The 23,222-nt window shown below is 48.1% G+C and overlaps 1 long non-coding RNA gene across 1 annotated transcript in view; it reads left to right on the top strand.

Annotated features, from left to right (window-relative positions):
• Positions 1–23,222, top strand: part of LOC148474179 (uncharacterized) — a 395,534-nt gene that overhangs the window by 5,249 nt on the left and 367,063 nt on the right. The window lies entirely within an intron of this gene.

Here is a 23,222-nt window from a genome sequence, read left to right as displayed (position 1 = left end):
GGGCGGAAGGACCGCGATGCACGAATAACAAGGGCGGAAGTGACGCGACGCGATACACAGCAAGGAAGGAGTAATATGCTAGCAAATAATTTATATTTAGGAAACAGACTTCCAATTTAATAATGTTTTAATAAAGGAAATGGCCTAATGTGATTCTAAGTGGTTACTCCACTTTAATAGAGAGGAACTGTTTAGAAAACCGGAAGTGATGTCACTAAGGAGCTCTGTCAATTCTTGTTTGTCATTATTAGAAGGGGTATAAATATTGGATACCCCACAGGAGCTAAAATATCCCTTGAAGAAGTCCAGGATACGGACGAAACGCGTTGGAGGGTGCTATTATCTTTCCATTCATGAACTTGCCATTTTTATCAGATAAGCTACGATTTTTATTCCTATTTATTCTGATAAATCTATAGTCCTTTTTTATATATACACATTTTTGTCCTTGGTTTTATGTGTTTTTATGTCATTTATCCTTCATGTAGGAGGATATCTATTGTTGTGTCTGATTAAAACTAATTTATGTTATTTTAAATGAATTTTTGCACTTTTATTGATTCACATTTTAAATTATTTATGCATTTTTTGCACATGTTTATGGAATGTTATGATTGTTAATTTAGTTTATGATCCTTGAAGGATCTCTGCAATAGCACTTTAGTCATATAGACCGTTGTTATTTTATAAGTTATACTTTATATATAATAAATTGCATAAATATTTGAGGATAATGATAATTTGATATTACTATCCTGGCATTAGCACTTTTATTGCACGATATCACTTTATATTGTTAGCACTTTATAATAAGTTATATAAGCACAGTAGGCGCTCTATACCAGCTCCTTGTATTTTCTAAATATATATATATATATATATATATATAATGAATGCTGTTTAGTCGCTATTTAGTGCTGCAAGTCGCTTAAGAAAGAATTGCTTTCCAGTCCAATCGTGTGGTTCCAAAGCACAAAAAGTTATTTATGTAAAAAGGGGTAAAACAATGTAAGAGTTAACAATTAGAGTAAAAAGCAATAAAATAGCACAGCCGATACATACACGTGCGCACTGGTCCCAGTATACAGTTATCAGTCCTGAAGTATGCGGTCGCTAGAAGATGTGTGTGTACACTGAGATCAGCACACAGCCTATAAACCTTACAGGTTTCAGAGTTAACAAAGGGACAAATTGACAGCTTCTCATTGGTTCTTGCTTCTGGTCAATCTGGTCATTGGTCAGTTCATATGGTGTCATCAGGGGTATGGCTCAGTCTTCCATCGGTCACATTGTGTAGCTTCCCGCCGAAGAACTGGTTAATACTGGCTACAACACTGCATACAAGTAATAACATTCTATTCAATAATTCCCTATCATCCATAACTAGCGGACGGACGCATGATGCGACTTCTTTGCCGATAGAAACGGAGGTCTGCAAATAAACAGGGATTTAGTATGATACCAAACATGACATGTCCACTGTATTCTGAACCTTAGATCTCTTTTAAGTACATCTTACACCATCATTATTAGCTAACCAATACCTTTAATAACTCTGATTATTATCTGTAATGTGTGGGAACCATTTTATATGTATGCTTTCGCATATTTGCGTCTGTGTATTGAAATAGCAAATGTGCATCTATGTGTATGTATACAGATGGGCGTCCGTGTGTAAGTATGTGAATACGCATATGAGCGTCTGTGTGTATGTATATATATATATATATATATATGTGCGTCAGTGTATGTGTGTTGTGAATTTGCAATTGTGTGCATTGGATTGCACCGACGCAAAGTAGCGTCCTAGTAATACGTCATTAGACCATAGACAACTAAATCGTCAGATAATAATTGTACAGCGATCATATCCAATTATTTGACTTTGACAGTATATATATACAGTATATTTATATATATGCCAAATCCATTGCACAGGGGCCGGCCGGACCAGCAGCAGCGGCAGCCCCCCTCATGTATTTATAGATGTGATAGAATGCATGTATGATATTTTTGCCAAATATAAAAAAAAACTGCTGCAGTTGTGAAAATTGTAAACGCTGAGCCTCTTGTCTACAGAGCTCACAATTGCTGCAAGTAATTAAGATGAGATCATTTTGCCTTCAAATACCTGGAACGATGCATATTATATAGCACTATAGACACAGGAGTAGTCTGCACCAATGCAGCTTTCCATCTGAACCTGCCTATGAAAGGAGAGGCAGATGGCACGTCTGCTATCCTCTCCAGTTTCCAGACGTATTTATGCTGGGCAAGACTTTGTTCGAGCCGGTAGAATGTGGTTGGCCAACAGTGCAAGACGAGAGAAAGTACTGTAGCTTCACTTATATTTAACAAAACAACCAAGTAACAAACAGATGTCTCGTGCGCTCTATAAAAGGGTCTGACGCTGTATAAAATCACTGCAAGATGAGGATCACGTCCATTTACTCTGTAAATTACAATTAAATCTTTGTATATTTTATTGCTTTCATGCCTATAATGTCTGTGACACACTGATCTGAGACCTTGTATATTTTATCTATACAATCTTTATTACAAAAAAATCTGCAGCAGATTGTAAGCTCTTGGAACAGAGGCCCTGATTCAGAGCCGGACGCTCTGACAGAGCGCTCGCTCTGAATCAGTGCCGTCCCTCCTCCTTTTTGGAGCGGCCTCCTGGCTATAACAGCTATAACGAGCGGCCAAAATGATGGTCGCGATTGTCAAGACCATCGGGCTTGCGACGAGACCCTTGCGGTAGGGTCTTGTTGCCGCAAGCCCTGGAGTGCTTTTGGCTCTATCAGAGCCAAAAGCACTCCCACTGACATCACTAGTGAAGTCAGTGGGGCCGGACCCAGACGGTAGGCGTTCCCATGGGAACGCCTCCGTCTGGGCACTCACGCCCCCGGCACGCCCAGCAAAGGGGGCGTGCTGTCAATCACCATTGACAGCACGCCCCCTTTGGTGCGAGACCCATAACGACGGCTTGGCCGTCGTTATTCGGGTCTCGCGCATGCGCACGACGGAGCCGGCTCCGTCGTGCGCATGCGCACTTGGGCAACATCGACCCGCTTGCGAGCGCTCAGCGCTCGCGAGCGGGTCTGAATCAGGCCCAGAGTTTATTATAAATTGCTTTACGTCAAATTCTTCCGTGGCTGAAGATGATCTTCGGATGATTGACAGTTGTGCTAAAGGCACACATCCACTTGCCGATTTCTATGAGTGATTGAAAGATAATGATATCGATATCGTTCAATTGCTCATGAATCGTGCATTAATCGGGCACATTTATGTTGGAAACGACCAGTGATGCGCGCTCCCGCTGTTCGTTTCTGGAAATCGATCATCGACCGAACATGCTGGTCAACCCTACGATAACCTCAGGTTGAGCATGTTAAGGGATGATTGATGTGCCTACACTGAACGGCTGCTCATTCAGTGTAGCCACAGCACAGACTGTGAAACCACTGCACGATTACAATGTCGTAATTGTGCAGTCATTTCTTGGTCTGATAGTGGATGTGCGGCATAAGAGAGGTCTTATAGATGTGACAGTTGTGCTAAGAGAGAGGTCCCATACATATGACAGTTGTGCTATGAGAGAGGTCCCATAGATATGACAGTTGTGCTAAGAGAGAGGTCCCATAGATATGACAGTTGTGCTAAGAGAGAGGTCCCATAGATATGACAGTTGTGCTAAGAGAGAGGTCCCATAGATATGACAGTTGTGCTAAGAGAGAGGTCCCATAGATATGACAGTTGTGCTATGAGAGAGGTCCCATAGATATGACAGTTGTGCTATGAGAGAGGTCCCATAGATATGACAGTTGTGCTATGAGAGAGGTCCCATAGATATGACAGTTGTGCTATGAGTGAGGCCCCATAGATATGACAGTTGTGCTAAGAGAGAGGTCCCATAGATATGACAGTTGTGCTATGAGAGAGGTCTCATAGATATGACCCTTGTGCTAAGAGAGAGGTCCCATAGATATGACAGTTGTGCTAAGAGAGAGGTCCCATAGATATGACAGTTGTGCTAAGAGAGAGGTCCCATAGATATGACAGTTATGCTAAGAGAGAGGCCCCATAGATATGACCGTTGTGCTATGAGAGAGGCCCCATAGATATGACCGTTATGCTATGAGAGAGGTCCCATAGATGTGACAGTTGTGCTATGAGAGAGGTCCCATAGATATGACAGTTGTGCTATGAGAGAGGTCCCATAGATATGACAGTTGTGCTATGAGAGAGGTCCCATAGATATGACCGTTGTGCTATGAGAGAGGTCCATAGATATGACAGTTGTGCTATGAGAGAGGTCCCATAGATATGACAGTTGTGCTATGAGAGAGGTCCCATAGATATGACAGTTGTGCTATGAGAGAGGTCCCATAGATATGACAGTTGTGCTATGAGAGAGGTCCCATAGATATGACAGTTGTGCTATGAGAGAGGTCTCATAGATATGACCCTTGTGCTAAGAGAGAGGTCCCATAGATATGACAGTTGTGCTATGAGAGAGGTCCCATAGATATGACAGTTGTGCTAAGAGAGAGGTCCCATAGATATGACAGTTGTGCTAAGAGAGAGGCCCCATAGATATGACAGTTGTGCTATGAGAGAGGCCCCATAGATATGACAGTTGTGCTGTGAGAGAGGTCCCATAGATATGACAGTTGTGCTATGAGAGAGGCCCCATAGATATGACAGTTGTGCTATGAGAGAGGTCCCATAGATATGACAGTTGTGCTATGAGAGAGGTCCCATAGATATGACAGTTGTGCTATGAGAGAGGTCCCATAGATATGACCCTTGTGCTAAGAGAGAGGTCCCATAGATATGACAGTTGTGCTATGAGAGAGGTCTCATAGATATGACAGTTGTGCTATGAGAGAGGTCCCATAGATATGACCCTTGTGCTATGAGAGAGGTCCCATAGATATGACCCTTGTGCTAAGAGAGAGTTCCCATAGATATGACAGTTGTGCTATGAGAGAGGTCTCATAGATATGACCCTTGTGCTATGAGAGAGGTCCCATAGATATGACAGTTGTGCTAAGAGAGAGGTCCCATAGATATGACAGTTGTGCTATGAGAGAGGTCCCATAGATATGACAGTTGTGCTATGAGAGAGGTCTCATAGATATGACCCTTGTGCTAAGAGAGAGGTCTCATAGATATGACAGTTGTGCTAAGAGAGAGGTCCCATAGATATGACAGTTGTGCTATGAGAGAGGTCCCATAGATATCAGTTGTGCTATGAGAGAGGTCTCACGGGGGTTGCGCAGTGGCATAGCTGGGTGGGTACAGGTGGAGCGACCACTCCCCCAGCTCAAAATTGTCACTTAATCTGCTCCTATGCTTAACCCAGCGACGAGGACGTACTCGCTACCCTTTAAAAGGCGCCGGGATCCTGATTACCTGGCGTAATGATGAGAGATTAAGGGGTCTAGTTACTAAGCAGTGTTAGGAGAAGTGAAAAGTAATAGAGTGCCAGCCAATCAGCTCCCAACTGTCATTTTTCAAACACAGCCTGTGAGATGGCAGTTGGGAGCTGATTGGCTGGCACCTTATCACTTTTCACTCTTTACTTTTCACTTCTCCTAACACTGCTTAGTAAATAGACCCCTAAGGCGTATCAGCACTGCACTGTAGAGGAACGGAGGGAGCCACAGAGCGAAGACAGACAGGACTGGAGGAGCACGAAATGCGCGCATGCATTAGGTAATTTAACGTGTACAGTACAGAACATATAGATTGGGGCATGGGGGCACAATGCAAAAGACAAAAAGGGGGGGTGAGCGAAATATAAAATACACAGATTGGGGAAGTACAGGAGAGATGGGGGCACAAATATGAAGGGACACGTGCGGGGTCTGATAGCAAGGGGCATGTGGGAAACACCTGGGGAGCTGGGGTTGATGGGGGGGCAATTTCATAAAACACCTCTGCCTTCTGGCAATTGTCCCACCCCCCCGCCCACACAGATGCGTATTAAAAGAGGAGGGGGCCCCCGGATGGAGACTGCACACGGAGGCTGGCAGCGCACTGAGGGCAGCAGTAGATTCTGGGCACTAGTCTGTGTCCAGAGTCACGGCCGCCATTTTCCAGACGATTTGTACGGAGCGGCTATCCCTGACGTGTGACTCCGGAGAGGTAAGTATTATAAATATGGGTGCAGGGTGTACGGCGATAGATACGCCCCTGCCTCCGCAGTCTGGTTATTCTTCCTCCGATATCTCCCTGTGATATTATCATAAAACTCTGGGGGGGGGGGAGAGAGTCTATGAATTCTGCAGTGCATTGTATTTTATAGGAGATGGTAATCAAGCGGTTATAATTTTTTATCAAAGATGTAAAACGATCATCAATTTATATGGCCATAATTTGCATAAAGCATTAATCATTTGTCCTGGTGCAATATAAAGAAAAGAGGATGATATAAAACTAGTTTTTAATGTTTAGCACAGGACAGCGATAATGGGGAGGGCAGCACGAGGAAGAATTGTGGCCGTTTGTGTAAATGTCAGTTTGTGGAGAGGACGGGGTTCTGGCTGAAGTGATGGAAATGTCTGTCTTGCAATCGCAAAGGTGACTCCCAGCCATTTATTCTATTTCTCCTGCGTCTACTGGTCGGCAAAATACAAACCAGAAAGCTGGCGTCAGGGTTAAAGGGACCCACGTTTGTACAGCTAGCTCATTTATTTGCACAAGATTTGTCGCGGTCGCAGTCTGCGCAGAGCAGGGTCTCCATTTGTAAAGTAATGGGGGATAGAGAATAAGTTCAAAAAGGTTATTTAAGAAGCTCACGTGTGTTCGGTCTAGGGGTTTTTTCTTACCTACGCTGGCTTATACAGAGCCGTAACTAGACATTTTGGTGCCCTGTGCCAGAAAGAGCATTGGCGCCCCCCTCATTTTTCAAAGAGACATAATGCACCCAAAAAAAGGCCATGGCTTCATCGGGAAGGGCCAGGAAAGAGATAGGAGAGGCCAGGAGATGCTGGGGATGAATAGGGACATAATATAGTGCACCTGAGAGAGGGCCATGGCCTCATGGGGAAGGGCCAGGGAAGAGATAGGGGAGGCCAGGAGATGCTGGGGATAAATAGGGACATAATATAGTGCACCTGAGATAGGACCATGGCCTCATGGGAAGGGCCAGGGAAGAGATAGGAGAGGCCAGGAGATGCTGGGGATAAATAGGGACATAATATAGTGCACCTGAGAGAGGGCCATGGCCTCATGGGGAAGGGCCAGGGAAGAGATAGGGGAGGCCAGGAGATGCTGGGGATAAATAGGGACATAATATAGTGCACCTGAGAGAGGGACATGGCCTCATGGGGAAGGGCCAGGGAAGAGATAGGGGAGGCCAGGAGATGCTGGCGATAAATAGGGACATAATATAGTGCACCTGAGAGAGGGCCATGGCCTCATGGGGAAGGGCCAGGGAAGAGATAGGGGAGGCCAGGAGATGCTGGGGATAAATAGGGACATAATATAGTGAACCTGAGAGAGGGCCATGGCCTCATGGGGAAGGGCCAGGGAAGAGATAGGGGAGGCCAGGAGATGCTGGGGATAAATAGGGACATAATATAGTGCACCTGAGAGAGGGCCATGGCCTCATGGGGAAGGGCCAGGGAAGAGATAGGGGAGGCCAGGAGATGCTGGGGATAAATAGGGACATAATATAGTGCACCTGAGAGAGGGCCATGGCCTCATGGGGAAGGGCCAGGGAAGAGATAGGGGAGGCCAGGAGATGCTGGGGATAAATAGGGACATAATATAGTGCACCTGAGAGAGGGCCATGGCCTCATGGGGAAGGGCCAGGGAAGAGATAGGGGAGGCCAGGAGATGCTGGGGATAAATAGGGACATAATATAGTGCACCTGAGAGAGGGCCAGGGAAGAGATAGGGGAGGCCTGGAGATGCTGGGGATACATAGGGACATAAGATAGTGCACCTGAGAGAGGGCCATTGCCTCATGGAGAAGGGCCAGGGAAGAGATAGGGGAGGCCAGGAGATGCTGGGGATAAATAGGAACATAATATAGTGCACCTGAGAGAGGGCCATGGCCTCATGGGGAAGGGCCAGGGAGGAGATAGGGGAGGCCAGGAGATGCTGGGGATAAATAGGGACATAATATAGTGCACCTGAGAGAGGGCCATGGCCTCATGGGGAAGGGCCAGGGAAGAGATAGGGGAGGCCAGGAGATGCTGGGGATAAATAGGGACATAATATAGTGCACCTGAGAGAGGGCCATTGCCTCATGGGGAAGGGCCAGGGAAGAGATAGGGGAGGCCAGGAGATGCTGGGGATAAATAGGGACATAATATAGTGCACCTGAGAGAGGGCCATTGCCTCATGGGGAAGGGCCAGGGAAGAGATAGGAGAGGCCAGGAGATGCTGGGGATGAAATAAGAGGAAGCTACAAGCAAGAATGATAATAAACAGAAATTTGACAGGCCCAAACAGCGCCCCCTGCCCTGTGGTGCCCTGTGCAATGGCATTGGCCGCACTACCCTAGCTACGGCCCTGGGCTTATAACGGTCGTTTTACTTACGGTGCTGGAAAAAGATATTTAAATTGTAATACTGATAGCACATAGTAAAGATTGTAGTTGTGGAGCTCTGTAATGATGATGGGGATGGAAGGCAGCAGAACCTAAACACAAGGCGGCTATGAAATGTCCCAGGCCTTGGTACTTTAAGGGGGCATGGTAAAGGTGGAGTTGAGACCAGTCGCCGCTGTGCATATCATGCATCCATGAAGATGCTATGACACCATGAAGCGGGGTTGTGACTCTGGGGGGAGGGGTAGCAACACAATATTGGAGGTGTGTCTATAACTCCTGGCTGGCCATAGTCCACAGAAAGGCCCAGCCAGGGTACTAGGGGTGTATCTAGGGGTCTGAGCGCTCCGGGCAAAGGAAGGGACTGGCGCCTGCCCTGTTATGCCCCCAATACCAAGTGTCCTAGGCCTAATGCCCAGGGTTAATACCAGGAGGCCTAGACCTAATCAATAGTCAGTGGCCAAGGCCTAATGCCCAGGGTCACTTACTGGTGGCTCAGGCCTTTGCCTGCCTGCTTGAGGACATACAGAAGTGATCTGGCCTAATGCCCAGAATTACTTTATGATAATGGGGCTCAGGCTCCCGAGCCTGCCTAATTAGATGTATAATGCCCTGGGCCTAATGCCCAGAGCCACTTGAAGTGGCACGGGCCTAATGGCCGTTGATAAGTGCAACAGGCCTCTCTTACCCCACGGGCCTATTGCCTGGTGTACTAGGGTGGGGTTAATTATAGATAGATCTCGCATAGAGTTTACCAGTCATGCTGGGAGAGGCTGCAGTGGGAAGCTTCGTTAGCTCTTTTGCTTCCTCCACTAGCAGCACTCTTCGGTCCTCCTCTTCCCTCTTGTGCATCTTGTTTCTTGACCGTTGAGTCTTCTGACCACTTCCATGACTGCTCTGCGGTGTCTGACCTCAGATGTCATGAGCCGGCGGAGCCATAATACGCTTCTACTAGGCACCCCTGCCCAGACACACATACACATACTGATGGATGTTGCATTGGAAGAAATTCAGCTTCATGCTGGATGCATTCATCAACGACAACATTCAAAATATACATAGAAAAATGAGGACATGAATAAACACATTCCAAACCATGCTCATGCCCACCCTTACTGCAGCCACAATGCTGCAAAACACCTTGCCCAATTCAGGGTCGGGAAATTGGTGAAGTCCCTGACTCGGTAGCTCTCCCTGTATGACCGTTGTATTATACATTTCCACATCCACTCAAATTTGCTGTATTTGCAGAGAGAATTTTGTTTTATGATTTTGATGTTGAAATAAAATAGGAATTGGAAGCCATTGAAAACAAGCCGGATGTGGCATATGCTGAAGCAGCTAGCAGGGCAGTGTTGGAGTGTCACGGTCGCCGTGGAGAATTCCCCTGTTGATGGGGTGAAAGCTGAGGTCCCGGGTTGAGGGAGGAATCGGAGGCGTGGGGCCTGAATATAAGATCTCCTCATCCACGGATGTCAGGCGTTGACAAGACCAGTCCAAAGGTGCGGAGTCTAACCAGCTGGGAGGTGTTCACCAGTGACCCAACTGGCAGGTCGCGGTCCTTTGAACTGGTGTCCGATACCGTGGGAATAGAGACAAATAAACAATGGCCCTGGGAATATACTTCAAGGAGAAGTACTAGCTCGGGAGACTGATACTTGTACTGGAATGCCGGACGCACTATTATGACAAGGAAAAGGCTTTTGAAACTAGTTCTCCGGATTGGTTCCTGGATACAAACTAGCGTCAAGATAGTCACTAGAAACTTGTACTCCAGAAAGGGGTTCTGGACGCAAACTTGCGTCAAGACGGGCACTTGAAACTTGTACACCAGAAAGGGGTCCTTGACGCAAAACTCCGTCGAGAGGTGGTACTGTAACGCACACAGGCAAGATGTCAGACGCACTGTTGCACAGAAGGTTGGTACGTGTTTTGCACACAGGCTAGATATTGAGCGCACTGTTGCACAGAAGGTTGGTACGTGTTTTGCACACAGGCTAGATGTTGAGCGCACTGTTGCAGAGAGAGATGGTACTTGTTTTGCACACAGGCTAGATGTTGGACGCACTGTTGCAGAGAGATTCGGAACCTGGATCACCAGTAATCACGGAGGAACCTGGAACGAGGTAGCAGCAAGAATACACTCAGTAGCGACAACGCTGCACAGGCAACTTCCTGCTGTCCGGAGGACAGCTTTATACCCTGCAGTAGCAGATCATTGGTAGATAACGTCAGCTGACCACCACCATGGTACCATTGGGCACAAGGTAGTCAGGTGATGCAAACTGTCATGGCTGCCTCCATGACGGCGACCGCAGTAACCAAGGCACAGCACAGCTCATGGATGTCCACATGGCTAAGAATAATACTCAGCGCGCCACTCTCCACCGCACCAGGCGTCTGATCTTACGAGTGACCAGGGGAAGCCGGGCGCTGGGGTGAGTAACAGCCGATCCTAGGCCGCAACCTGACATGGAGCTTCAGGCTAAAGTTTGATCAACTTAGAATATCTCGCATAGAAGACAAGGCCCGGTTATCAATCAAATGATATCAAGTGAGCATGATTGTACAAGGTTTTACAGGAAAATCTGAGACTCTGTTCTGCATGTTTTAAAAAAATTCCTTATCAGAGTTTCTTTCTTAATATATCAACCCTTAAACGCAGATATGAATCATATCTTTTTATCTGGCTTCTGCTCCTTCTTGTTTTCATGTTTTATGCATATTTTTAACGCACATGGGAATATGTTTACGGATTGCTGTCTGAACAAGCACCAGCTACCCCACCGCCTGCTGATCTGCAGAGCAACGCTCTATGAGGCTCACAGAGAGGACTGAATTCCACCATCATGCATGGAAGAAGGAGTGAAAGAAAAAAAAAAACACAAATAGGCCAAATTACGTATAAAAAAAAAAAAAAAAAAAATTCTTACTGCATTACGGTGGCACAATAATCTATTTATATTCTTGTTTTTATGGTTTTGGTTGGATATCATTTTACAGTAGTTATATTTTAATTATATTGGCATCAGAGTCAAACCGACAGAAACCACAATAAAAAAAAAAAAAAAAAGTTCACAACTTAATTTAATTAACTATCGCAACTCTACAACACCAGTCAGAGAGCCTGATTCAGACCCGGTCGCAAGCACTGAGCGCTCGCAACTGGGTCGATGGTGGCCCAGAGCGCATGCGCACAACAGAGCCGGCTCCGTCGTGCGCATGTGCAAGACCCGGATAGCGATGGGCAATCTGTCGCTCCGGGGCTCGCACCAAAGGGGGCTTGCCCTTTGGTGGGCGGGCCGGGGGGGTGGCTGCCCATACGGAGGCGTTCCCATGAGAACACCTACCGTCTGGGGCCGGCCCCACTGACATCACAAGTGATGTCAGTGGGAGAGCTTTCGGCTCTGTTAGAGCCGAAAGCTCTCTGGGGCTTGCGGCCACGAGACCCTACAACAAGGGTCTCGTCGCAAGCCAGATGGTCGCGATGGTCTTGACCATTGCGACCATCATCATGGCCGCTCGCTATTGTGGTCACCCACAGCTATGTGAGCGACCAGGAGGCCGTTCTTTAAAAAAAAAAAGACCGGCCCTGATTCAGAGCAAGTGCTCTGTCAGAGCGACCGGCTCTGAATCAGGGTCAGAATCCCATCGCCAGCATCTCGACGGTAAGTATCGGCGTTAAGGGGAAGGTTAGGATTAGGGTTAAGGTTATGCACTAGGGGGGAGGGTAAGGGTTAGGTTGTGGGGAGGAGGGTTAAGTTTAGGTTTGGGGGAGAGGGCTAGGTTTAAACTGCTGGGGGGGGATAGGTTGCGGGGGGGGATTGGGTTAGGTTTAGGCTGCGGGGGGGGGCTGTGCTGCCTCCAATCGAAAGTGCCCACAAAGTAAGATGACTCAGCGGTCACTAGGATCTGCCAGGGCTCAGCCAGCAGGCCTGACATGCACTACAGCGAATGCGCGATATCTCCTGGCGTTCCATGCGAACAGACGGTCCTGGTGACTCTACCACCGTCCAGCCGCACAAAGGGCCTGATTCAGAGCCGGACGCTCTTTAAGAGAGCTCGCTCTGAATCAGGGCTTTTTTTTTTCTGTTGCGGCCTCCTGGCCACTCGCTAAGCTGTGGGTGACCACCCACAGCTTTTGCGGGTGGCCAGGTAATGGTCGCGACCATCGCGACCATCGGGGCTTGCGACGAGACCCTTGTGGTAGGGTCTTGTCCGTCGCAAGCCCCAGAGAGCATCCTGCTCTAACAGAGCAGGGAGCTCTCCACTGACATCACTGGTGATGTCAGTGGTGCCTCCCACAAACAGCAGGTGTTCCTTCGGGAACGCCTCCGTTTGTGCAGCCATCCCCCCGCCCCGTCTACAAAACGGCGCGAGCTGTCGATCAACATTGACAGCCGTCCCTTTTGTAGTGAGTCCCGGAGCGAAAGAATTTCTCTCTCGTTTCGGGGCTTGCACATGCACATTACCCCACCATCGACCCGCTTGCGAGTGCTGTGCGCTCGCGAGTGGGTCCGAATCAGGCCCAGAGCATCATATGAAACAGCAAGTAAACGATATCATCACCGCTATAGTAAGGGGCAATAGTGCTGCCATCCACCGCTGGATTTACCGCTGGCACGTCTCGCACATTACAAATGCCTTAGCAACACCCTAAGCTCATACTTGCCTACCCTCCCGATTTGGTCGGGAGCCTCCCGAAAATCGGGTGCCGCTCCCGGCCTCCCGGAAAGGTAGGCAAGCCTCCCGGTCCCCGGCGATCTATCTGCTCCCCCCGCGAATACACAATTGCTGCGGTCGCTACCGATAATACTTGATGTTACCGATGGTTCCATACACATCCTGGAGATGACGTGCATAAGTGGGCGTCTTAAGACAGGCCGGTGGGCGTCTGCATAGACACTGCGATCGCACGCCAAGACATAGTGGGCGTGCTAATGCCTTGCTGTGCATTCGCGTATTGCATACTTTCGTTGCGTGCGAACGCATCTAGCGAGCGGGTCTGAATCGAGCCCTCGGGTTCATCAATCTGTCATGAGGGCTACTGTACCCAGCACGTCCCACTGCATTTCTCATTGATAGATCATCTTCTGCTACCGCCATTCTGCAAATAGGTCCTCGGCCCGGAGCGTTGTCACAGATTGTTCAGCAAACAAATTCCCCCCCATTTCCTTTATATTGTCACTGATACTATTGCAGTCTGGGCCTGATTCAGACCCGCTCGCAAGCGGGTCGATGGCCGGGCAGTGCGCACGCGCGAACCCCGGAGCGAGCGAGAAATCACTCGCTCCGGGGCTCGCGGCAAAATGGGACGGCTGTCGATGTTGATCGACAGCTCGCCTCGTTTTGTAGGTGGGGGAGGGGGGCTGGCTGGCCAAATGGAGGCGTTCCCGAAGGAACGCCTGCCGTTTGTGGGCGGCCCTACTGACATCACCAGCAGTGAGCTTCCGGCTCTATTAGAGCCGGAAGCTCACTGGGGCTTGCGGCAGACGAGACCCTACCACAAGGGTCTCGTCGCAAGCCCGATGGTCGCGACCATTACTTGACCTCTCGCAAAAGCTGTCAGTGGTCACCCACAGCTTAGCGAGTGGCCAGGAGGCCGGTTTAAAAAAAAAAAAAAAAAAGCGACCGTCCTGATTCGCTTTTTGCGAACGGCTCTGAATTAGGGCCTCTGTTGTTCTATGAATCCCTATCGTTACCGAGTACGGTGCTGCGATCTAGGTTTGTGCCATTCAGGAATAAAACTTGAATGATAATAAGAACATTTGTCATGTTACTTGTTTTAATTGCGCCCCTTGAACTGTAGCGCTAGGTACGGCTGAGCAAAAACAAGCAAACACGTAAATAATTTGTACCGGGCTCAACCACTGTCCATTTACATAGTAACCAGCAATGTCTAATTAATCTTTGGAATAGCAGGTTCTATTTCCAGTTCATTAACAATGCGCACTTCAAGGTATTTTAGATTTTATTCCAATGCTCATAATTAATCTTAATAATAAAAAAATAAATAAAAAAAACCCCCACACCATATTAAATAATTATACCGGAGAAACACAATGATATTCTGGTCTTTAATAATGAACCCTGGAATAGTGCTGATGTGGGGCATTTGCACAAATTATAAATCCGAAAATAAACAGAACAATGAAAAATCTCTGTAATAAAACGGAGTTACAGTGAGGGAGGATGGCAGGCGACATTTCTCAAGCCGTGTTTTTACATTGCGCCATCTTCAGTATTTAAAGAGACGCGATCACCAATAAAATATTTTCCAAAAAGTGAAATATTAATCTAATGCAGGTTTTCTTCTCGCTGTTACATCTATTTGGAATCGAGTAAATGCAAATAATACAGCCTGGCGCGCCGGGTTGGGTATGAAATCCTGGAGGCTCAATAGCCGCCGGGATGAAATGCATACTTGCCTACCCTCTCGATTTGGTCGGGAGCCTCCCGAAAATCGGGTGCCGCTCCCGACCACCCGGAAGGCAAGGTAAGTCTCCCGGAACCAGCCGCAGCCATCCCACACCCCCCGTTGCCGGCCACTTAATATGCAGCCCGGGGGATCAGATGACGCGATTCGCGTTAAATCGCGTCATCGAAGCCCCGCCCCCCGCAGTACAGTGCCTGTATTACGGGCTCTGAACAGCGGGGGGCGGGGCCACGATGACGTGTTGAGCCGCCACGCCCTCCCCGCTCCGCCCACCTGCTGTGAGAGGAGTGTCGTCCAGGCTGTCCCCTCCCGGAAGGGACAGCCTAAATGTAGGCAAGTCTGATGAAATGCCGATGCCGGAAGCTCGACAGAGGAAAATCCCGACAGAGCTTGTAAGTACCCTAACCCTTCCCTTCTCCCCCCCCTAGCCCTAACCATCCCTTACAGTTGCCTAACCCTAAAACTCCTGATGTGGTGCCTAAACCTAAAAAATCCTTCCCCCCCTGCAGCCTAAACCTAACCCTCCCGGGCTGGTGCCTAACCCTGACTTTGCCCCCAGTGGTGCCTAACCCTAACCCCTCCTTCCTTTGGCCTAACCCTAACCCTACCTGGGTGGTGCCTAACCCTAAGTACCCCCGAGGGTGCCTAAACCTAAGGGTATCCCCGAGGGTGCTAAGGACGTCCGGACTTACCTTGATCGGTCCGGCGTCCTTCGGCATTCAGACATTAGGATTAAGATAGGCGTCGATATTTTGACGCCTATCTTAAGTCCCTTGTCTGGTTCTGCTGTCGGGATATAGACCGGCGGCATTTAGTCCGCCGGCCTATAAATTACATCCCTGGCGTGCCCATTTTATAATGATTTTATTTTTATTTTTTGCAGGTCCGCTGAGCTTCTAAGAGAGTCACGAAATCAGCTGGGTCTCACTTAGGTGCCTACTGTATGTATTAAGCCCAGAAATGCAGTCAACAGTCTTTTTTTAGGAGGATTGCAGTATTTTTGTGCATCGGGGTCTATTTAACGGTATGCAGTCGGGAAGCTGGCGGACCTAATCCCCACAGCCGGCTTCCCGACTGCTTTATCCCGGTGAGGGTTAAATGACAGGCGTCTAAATCTAGACACCTGTCATCTTACCGACGACGGGAGACCGGCGCCCGGCATCCCGATTGAAGTGATACCGTGTATGGACCGCCGTGGGGGGGAGGGTTAGGTTTAGGGCTCCCGGGGGGTACTTAGGGTTAGGCAGCGGGGAATGGGGAGTTAGGTTTAGGCGCTTAGAGGGGGGATTAGGGTTAGGCACTGGGGGGGGGAAGTTAGGGTTAGGCACCCTTAAGGAGGGTTAGAGGAGGGAATTAGGTTAGTGAATACTTACCTTAGGGATGATCGGGATTTTCACCCATGTCGGGCAGCCGCTGTCAGGATTCCAACCGCCGGACAGTCATCCGGCGTTAAATAATACCGATTCTTATTTAACAATCTGTCCCCCTTCTTATGTTCCCAAAAGCACTCCCCCTTTTTCTGTTCCCCAAACTACTCCCCATAGGTTTCTATGGGACTGCGAAAATGCCCCATGTACAAAGCTCTGAGTACCTTATCAATTTGGAGCTTGGCCACTTTGCTCATGTACCCCATTTATTTGTTATTGGTTACTTATATAGCGTACACATATTCCGCAGCGCTGTACAGGGAATGTTTCAGTCACTCACATCAGTCCCTGCCCCAGAGAGGAGCTTACGATCTGTCAGCCTCATTTATGAGTTTTATCATTCACAACGAGTGATAAAACTGGCTGTGTATGGTAATAGTGCTCCAGCCAATCAGCTCCCGACTGTCCTCTGTTTGAAAAATGACAGTTGGATGCTGATTGGCTGGAGCACCATTTATCATACGCAATAAGTGTTATTATTCATTGTAAACTTGCTGATAACGGAGACCCTAAATTAATTCTCTACCACATGCCCGCGCGTGCACTAGGTTTATTTTTCTGCCAGAAGCCATATAACCTGCCAGTATGTTTTTTTTTGGTGTGCAGAGAATCCGGAGAATTCGGAGGAAGCCTATGCAAATGCTGGGAGAATATGCAAACTCCACACAGATGGTGTCTTGGTCAGGAGTTGAACTCATGAGCTCCTGGCAGTGAGGCAGTAATGCTAATCACTATGCCAACCGGGCACAGACGAATCACAGGTGCGCAACTCCAAATTACTGATTATATATAAATACATTATGCAATAACATTTTGCAATCAGTAGAGGTTTTTAGCATAATCACGGCCAAGGTTATGGGCCTACCCACCATATCCAGGTAACCTCTGTAGGGTAGGTCCCTAACATACTAGGGTTCAAATCCAGAGCACAGGACCCCCCTAAATCGGCGCAGCCGAGCCACCCCAGGACATCGCCTTATATTTGTATCTTCACCTTTCCATGCAGCCATAGCTGCTCCTTTCCTTTCTTACTTCACATTTCACTTTTCTCATTATGGTGATACATACTTGCCGACAATCAGCTCCAGCCTTCCGGGAGGGAGCTGATTGTCGGCTAGTAGCAGGGGGCGGGGCCGGACATTGGGGGCGGGGCCGGGGGTGGGGGCGGCCATTTGGTGGCACACTGGGGGCGGGGACGGGGGCGGGACACACGATCGCGTCATCGTGACTCCGCCCCCTTTTCACAATGCTGTTATTTTCAGCATTGTGAAGCAGGGGGCGGGGCCACGATGACGCGATTCTGCGTGAATCGCGTCACTGGGCCCCCCGCTGCGGGGGTTTCCATTTTTTTCAGGGGGCAGGTCGGGAGGGTCGCAAGCTTCCGGGAGGCTTGCCTGCCTTTCCGGGGGGCCGGGAGCGGCACCCGAAAATCGGGAGGCTCCCGGCCAAATCGGGAGGGTAGGCAAGCCTGTGGTGATAACCTGGGGTGGCTCGGCTGCGCCGATTTAGGGGTGTCCTGCGCTAAAAACCTCTATTGATTGCTAAATTTTATTGCATAATGTATTTATATATAATCAGTAATTTGGAGTTGTGCACCTGTGATTTGTCTGTTTCTGTGCCTGCAAGAAGTCTCAACAGTTAGCACCTCCCGTTATATATATTCAGGCTGTGCGGTCCAAAAATCTTTCCTATACACTGTGCCGACCATGCTGCCCACATTATAGCCAGTGGGATACATTTTAGCTTTTTTTTCCCCCTTCGGGACCTGTTCTGGTAATTGCTGCTCACACATACCCCGCCGGGAATGGTCACTTTTCAGCATTTGCCGGCACAGGCTTTTATCGGTATTTGTGTCCCGCCATCTGACCGATAATAAATATCCCCCAAAAGCATTCATAATCACTGTGATATCTGGTGATGTGGCTGCCTTTACACACATGTACAAATGTTCTAACTTGTGGGGAGACAGTGACTTTTCCACTCCTCTGATTATTAGGTGAGGACAGGACTGCATGTGACAGGAGCAGTGACATGATGTGAGGAGGGGAATGGAGGCAGCAGGAAGCCACAGGCTGAGAGTTATATAGTGGAAGGAGCAGGCCCCCCAGCAGCACAGAGTATATCAGGAGATAAGTGATGTGGTAGTGAGGATAGGGCTGCATGTGACAGGGGCAGTGACATGATGGGAGGAGGGGAATGGAGGCAGCAGGAAGTCACAGACTGAGAGTTATATAGTGGGAGGAGCAGGGTCCCCAGCAGCACAGAGTATATCAGGAGATGTGTGATGTGTCAGTGAGGTCAGGGCTGCATGTGACAGGGGCAGTGACATGATGTGAGGAGGGGAATGGAGGCAGCAGGAAGTCACAGACTGATAGGAGTGTTCAATATGAAACGTAAACTTCGCTGCCGAAGTTTACGTTTCATATCGGAGTTTTTACCTGCGTTAAAGTATCGGGCGCGCGCCCGCTTATCCCCGTATTCAATATGAAATTAACGAAAACGGGAGCCTGCAAAGTTGGATTTGCGTAAAGTTATGAATTTTTCCTTAAAAAGATTGTAGGACCCCCCTAAAGTTGTAAAAACATGGGGGTCACTATGGGTACCCCCGTTTTAGCCTGTAATTGAAAGTCGGGGATTTAAATAGCCGCAGCAGGTGTTTTTTCCCGACATTGAAGAAGTGATGCAGAAGAGCACTTAGGTTTTTTTTTTTCGTCTTTTTAAGTGCTCCCATCAAATTTGGGGTACATGAAAATGGGTACTAGCATATTTTGATATCCCTAAAGTAAGTTTTTAAAAATTCTGCAATTGTGCACCTGCCGCTATAAATCTATTCTAGAAAACACCTGCCGCTAATAATCTATTCTAGAAAACACCTGCCGCTAATAATCTATTCTAGAAAACACGTGCCGCATACTTGCAGAATAGCCCTGAACCTATTTCCCTATTGTTAAACAATTTTTTCCCTTTTTTTTTTTTTTTCACCCCAATTTTTAAATTCATTTTTTGGGGTGTCCCTATTTTTTTTTTAAAACTTTTTTTGACACAGTTCTTTTTTAAAAGTCATTCCCAGGGGTGCAGGCTATTTTTTTTAAGCCTGCACCCCTAAACCCCAATTCTGCACTTTTTTTCGACACCTATTCAATGGTGAAAAGTTATCCCCGTTTTTTATCAAAGACTTTTCGAACCTGCGATAAGTCTTTGAAATTGAATACGGTGTAAAAGTAAAACCTGCGATAATGACGTCATAAGTGCGATATTAACGCAAAAACAATGTTTTCGCTCCCATATTGAATACCCCTATGAGAGTTATATAGTGGGAGGAGCAGGGTCCCCAGCAGCACAGAGTAGTGATGTCAGGCTCCTGTCACACTGATACAGGAAGTCACAGACTGAGAGTTATATAGTGGAAGGAGCAGGGACCCCAGCAGCACAGAGTAGTGTTGTCAGGCTCCTGTCACACTGATACAGGAAGCCACAGACTGAGAGTTATATAGTGGGAGGAGCAGAGTCCCCAGCAGCACAGAGTAATGATGTCAGGCTTCTGTCACACTGATACAGGAAGTCACAGACTGAGGGTTATATAGTGGAAGGAGCAGGGTCCCCAGCAGCACAGAATAGTGATGTCAGGCTCCTGTCACACTGATACAGGAAGCCACAGACTGAGAGTTATATAGTGGAAGGAGCAGGGTCCCCAGCAGCACAGAGTAGTGATGTCAGGCTTCTGTCACACTGATACAGGAAGTCACAGACTGAGGGTTATATAGTGGAAGGAGCAGGGTCCCCAGCAGCACAGAATAGTGATGTCAGGCTCCTGTCACACTGATACAGGAAGCCACAGACTGAGAGTTATATAGTGTAAGGAGCAGGGTCCCCAGCAGCACAGAGTAGTGATGTCAGGCTTCTGTCACACTGATACAGGAAGCCACAGACTGAGAGTTATATAGTGGGAGGAGCAGAGTCCCCAGCAGCACAGAGTAATGATGTCAGGCTTCTGTCACACTGATACAGGAAGTCACAGACTGAGGGTTATATAGTGGAAGGAGCAGGGTCCCCAGCAGCACAGAATAGTGATGTCGGGCTCCTGTCACACTGATACAGGAAGTCACAGACTGAGAGTTATATAGTGGGAGGAGCAGGGTTCCCCAGCAACACAGAGTAGTGATGTCAGGCTCCTGTCACACTGATACAGGAAGTCACAGACTGAGAGTTATATAGTGGGGTGAGCAGGGTCCCCAGCAGCACACAGTAGTGATGTCAGGCTCCTGTCACACTGATACAGGAAGCCACAGACTGAGAGTTATATAGTGGGAGGAGCAGGGTCCCCAGCAACACAGAGTAGTGATGTCAGGCTCCTGTCACACTGATACAGGAAGTCTGAAGCTGGCCACACATCTAAAGATTATCTGTCCAACCATCCAACTAGTTCATTGGTTGGAATGAAATTCTGGTAAGGTATGAAACCAAATGACAATCAAAAATTTGCTCCCAAACGCCGGAAAATAGACAAAAACTGTTGTTTGAACAAATTGTTTAGATCAAACATTTAACAAACTTGTCTGATGACCATTTTCACCTGTCTAACATTTAGGAGCAAATTACTGATCATCATTTACTCCCATACCTTACCAGATTTTCCTGCCAACCAATCAACTAGTTGGCTGGTTGGACAGATAATCTTTAGATGTGTGGCCAGCTACAGACTGAGAGTTATATAGTGGGAGGAGCAGGGTTCCCCAGCAGCACAGAGTAGTGATGTCAGGCTCCTGTCACACTGATACAGGAAGTCACAGACTGAGAGTTATATAGTGTAAGGAGCAGGGTTCCCCAGCAGCACAGAGTAGTGATGTCAGGCTCCTGTCACACTGATACAGGAAGTCACAGACTGAGAGTTATATAGTGTAAGGAGCTGGGTCCCCAGCAGCACAGAGTAGTGATGTCAGGCTCCTGTCACACTGATACAGGAAGTCACAGACTGAGAGTTATATAGTGGAAGGAGCTGGGTCCCCAGCAGCACAGAGTAGTGATGTCAGGCTCCTGTCACACTGATACAGGAAGTCACAGACTAAGAGTTATACAGTGGAAGGAGCAGGGTCCCCAGCAGCACAGAGTAGTGATGTCAGGCTCCTGTCACACTGATACAGGAAGTCACAGACTGAGAGTTATATAGTGGGAGGAGCAGGGTTCCCCAGCAACACAGAGTAGTGATGTCAGGCTCCTGTCACACTGATACAGGAAGCCACAGACTGAGAGTTATATAGTGGGAGGAGCAGGGTCCCCAGCAGCACAGAGTAGTGATGTCAGGCTCCTGTCACACTGATACAGGAAGTCACAGACTGAGAGTTATATAGTGGGAGGAGCAGGGTCCCCAGCAGTACAGAGTAGTGATGTCAGGCTCCTGTCACACTGATACAGGAAGTCACAGACTGAGAGTTATATAGTGGGAGGAGCAGGGTCCCCAGCAGCACAGAGTAGTGCTGTCAGGCTCCTGTCACACTGATACAGGAAGCCACAGACTGAGAGTTATATAGTGGAAGGATCAGGGTCCCCAGCAGCACAGAGTAGTGATGTCAGGCATTTAAAAAGATTGTTGTTATAAACTTATCTCATTATAAAATAGTTCTTACATCCGACTTCTATACATTAATACATATGGTGGTGGAAAAGCAATAGTGGCTGCTAATGGGAAAAGTGTGCGTAGCTTCTGTACGACCGGAAGCATTATCAGCCACCAATCTCAAAGCCACCACTGACCTTTCTGTGTGGGAGACCTGAGAGATCAAACCACAGATAGAGACCTTAATAAGAGCCATCTGCTGCACTTCACCAATTACATTAAGCAAGCCTCCTTCTGTTTGGGAAAAGCCTTTTGCTCGTGTCCTGCGTGTTGTGGTTAGCGTCCAGCTGTGGGTAGCTGTGTGCCCTGTATATTTGGTTAGCATGGTGTGTACTACTGGACACAGAGCCAGGACTTATTAGCCATATTTTAGGATGTTTTATTGGTATCTGCTGCCGCTAAGGACGCTGCGGAGATCACCAAAGGTGTAACTGTAACGGGACCAGTCAGGACCATAGAGCTCACTGTACATGTAGCGCTTACATCCTCTGTAGCATCGTACAATCAAGGAAGACCAATGCTGTGGCATACAAGTAATATATGTTGCAGGCGAAAGCGCGAGACGTACTTACCAAGGGGTCTATTCATTATGTTCATTATTATAGGGGTTTTGGGGGGACCCCAATAATTTACATTCTAACTCGCGGCAAGCAACTCATCATTGCTTCGGCGAGGAGACAGCTACTCCGAAATGTTTCAGAGCAGTGAAACTTAGCATTGCCGAGTCTGACTAGAGTTCACGCAGGCACACAAAGCCCTGTCGCCCCGTGGAAGGAGTCGGACAAGGGCGGAGAGATCCGAAAAGATCCCTCTTCGCAAACCCGGGACTCCTTCCCATAGCGGGTTGCAAGAGCAAACGCCCAGTGCTGCTGCAAGCCCCATCGGGTCCTGGTACTGGGAAGGGGCGTGGCCAGCTTATGTAGGTGTGACCAGGCCCCTTCCTTAGAAAGCATAGAAAATCAGGGGGGAGGATGACGCAATTCGTGCTGAATCGTGTCATCATGGCCTCAACCCCCTTTTTCACAATACTGGTAATCACGGCCTTGTGTAGTGGGGCAAGGCCAAAATGATGCGAATGCATGGTCACGCCCCCCCGCTACGCCCCTAATGCCTTGTAATATCCTCGGTCACGCCCTCTTATTATGATGCACCACCCCCGCGCTATGCCGATCT

Source organism: Taudactylus pleione, unplaced genomic scaffold (assembly GCF_031769625.1).
Source record: "Taudactylus pleione unplaced genomic scaffold, aTauple2 ptg000885l, whole genome shotgun sequence".
Classification (NCBI taxonomy): domain Eukaryota; kingdom Metazoa; phylum Chordata; class Amphibia; order Anura; family Myobatrachidae; genus Taudactylus; species Taudactylus pleione.
Note: the sequence above shows the minus strand (reverse complement) of the source record. Positions and strands in the feature narration are given on the sequence as shown.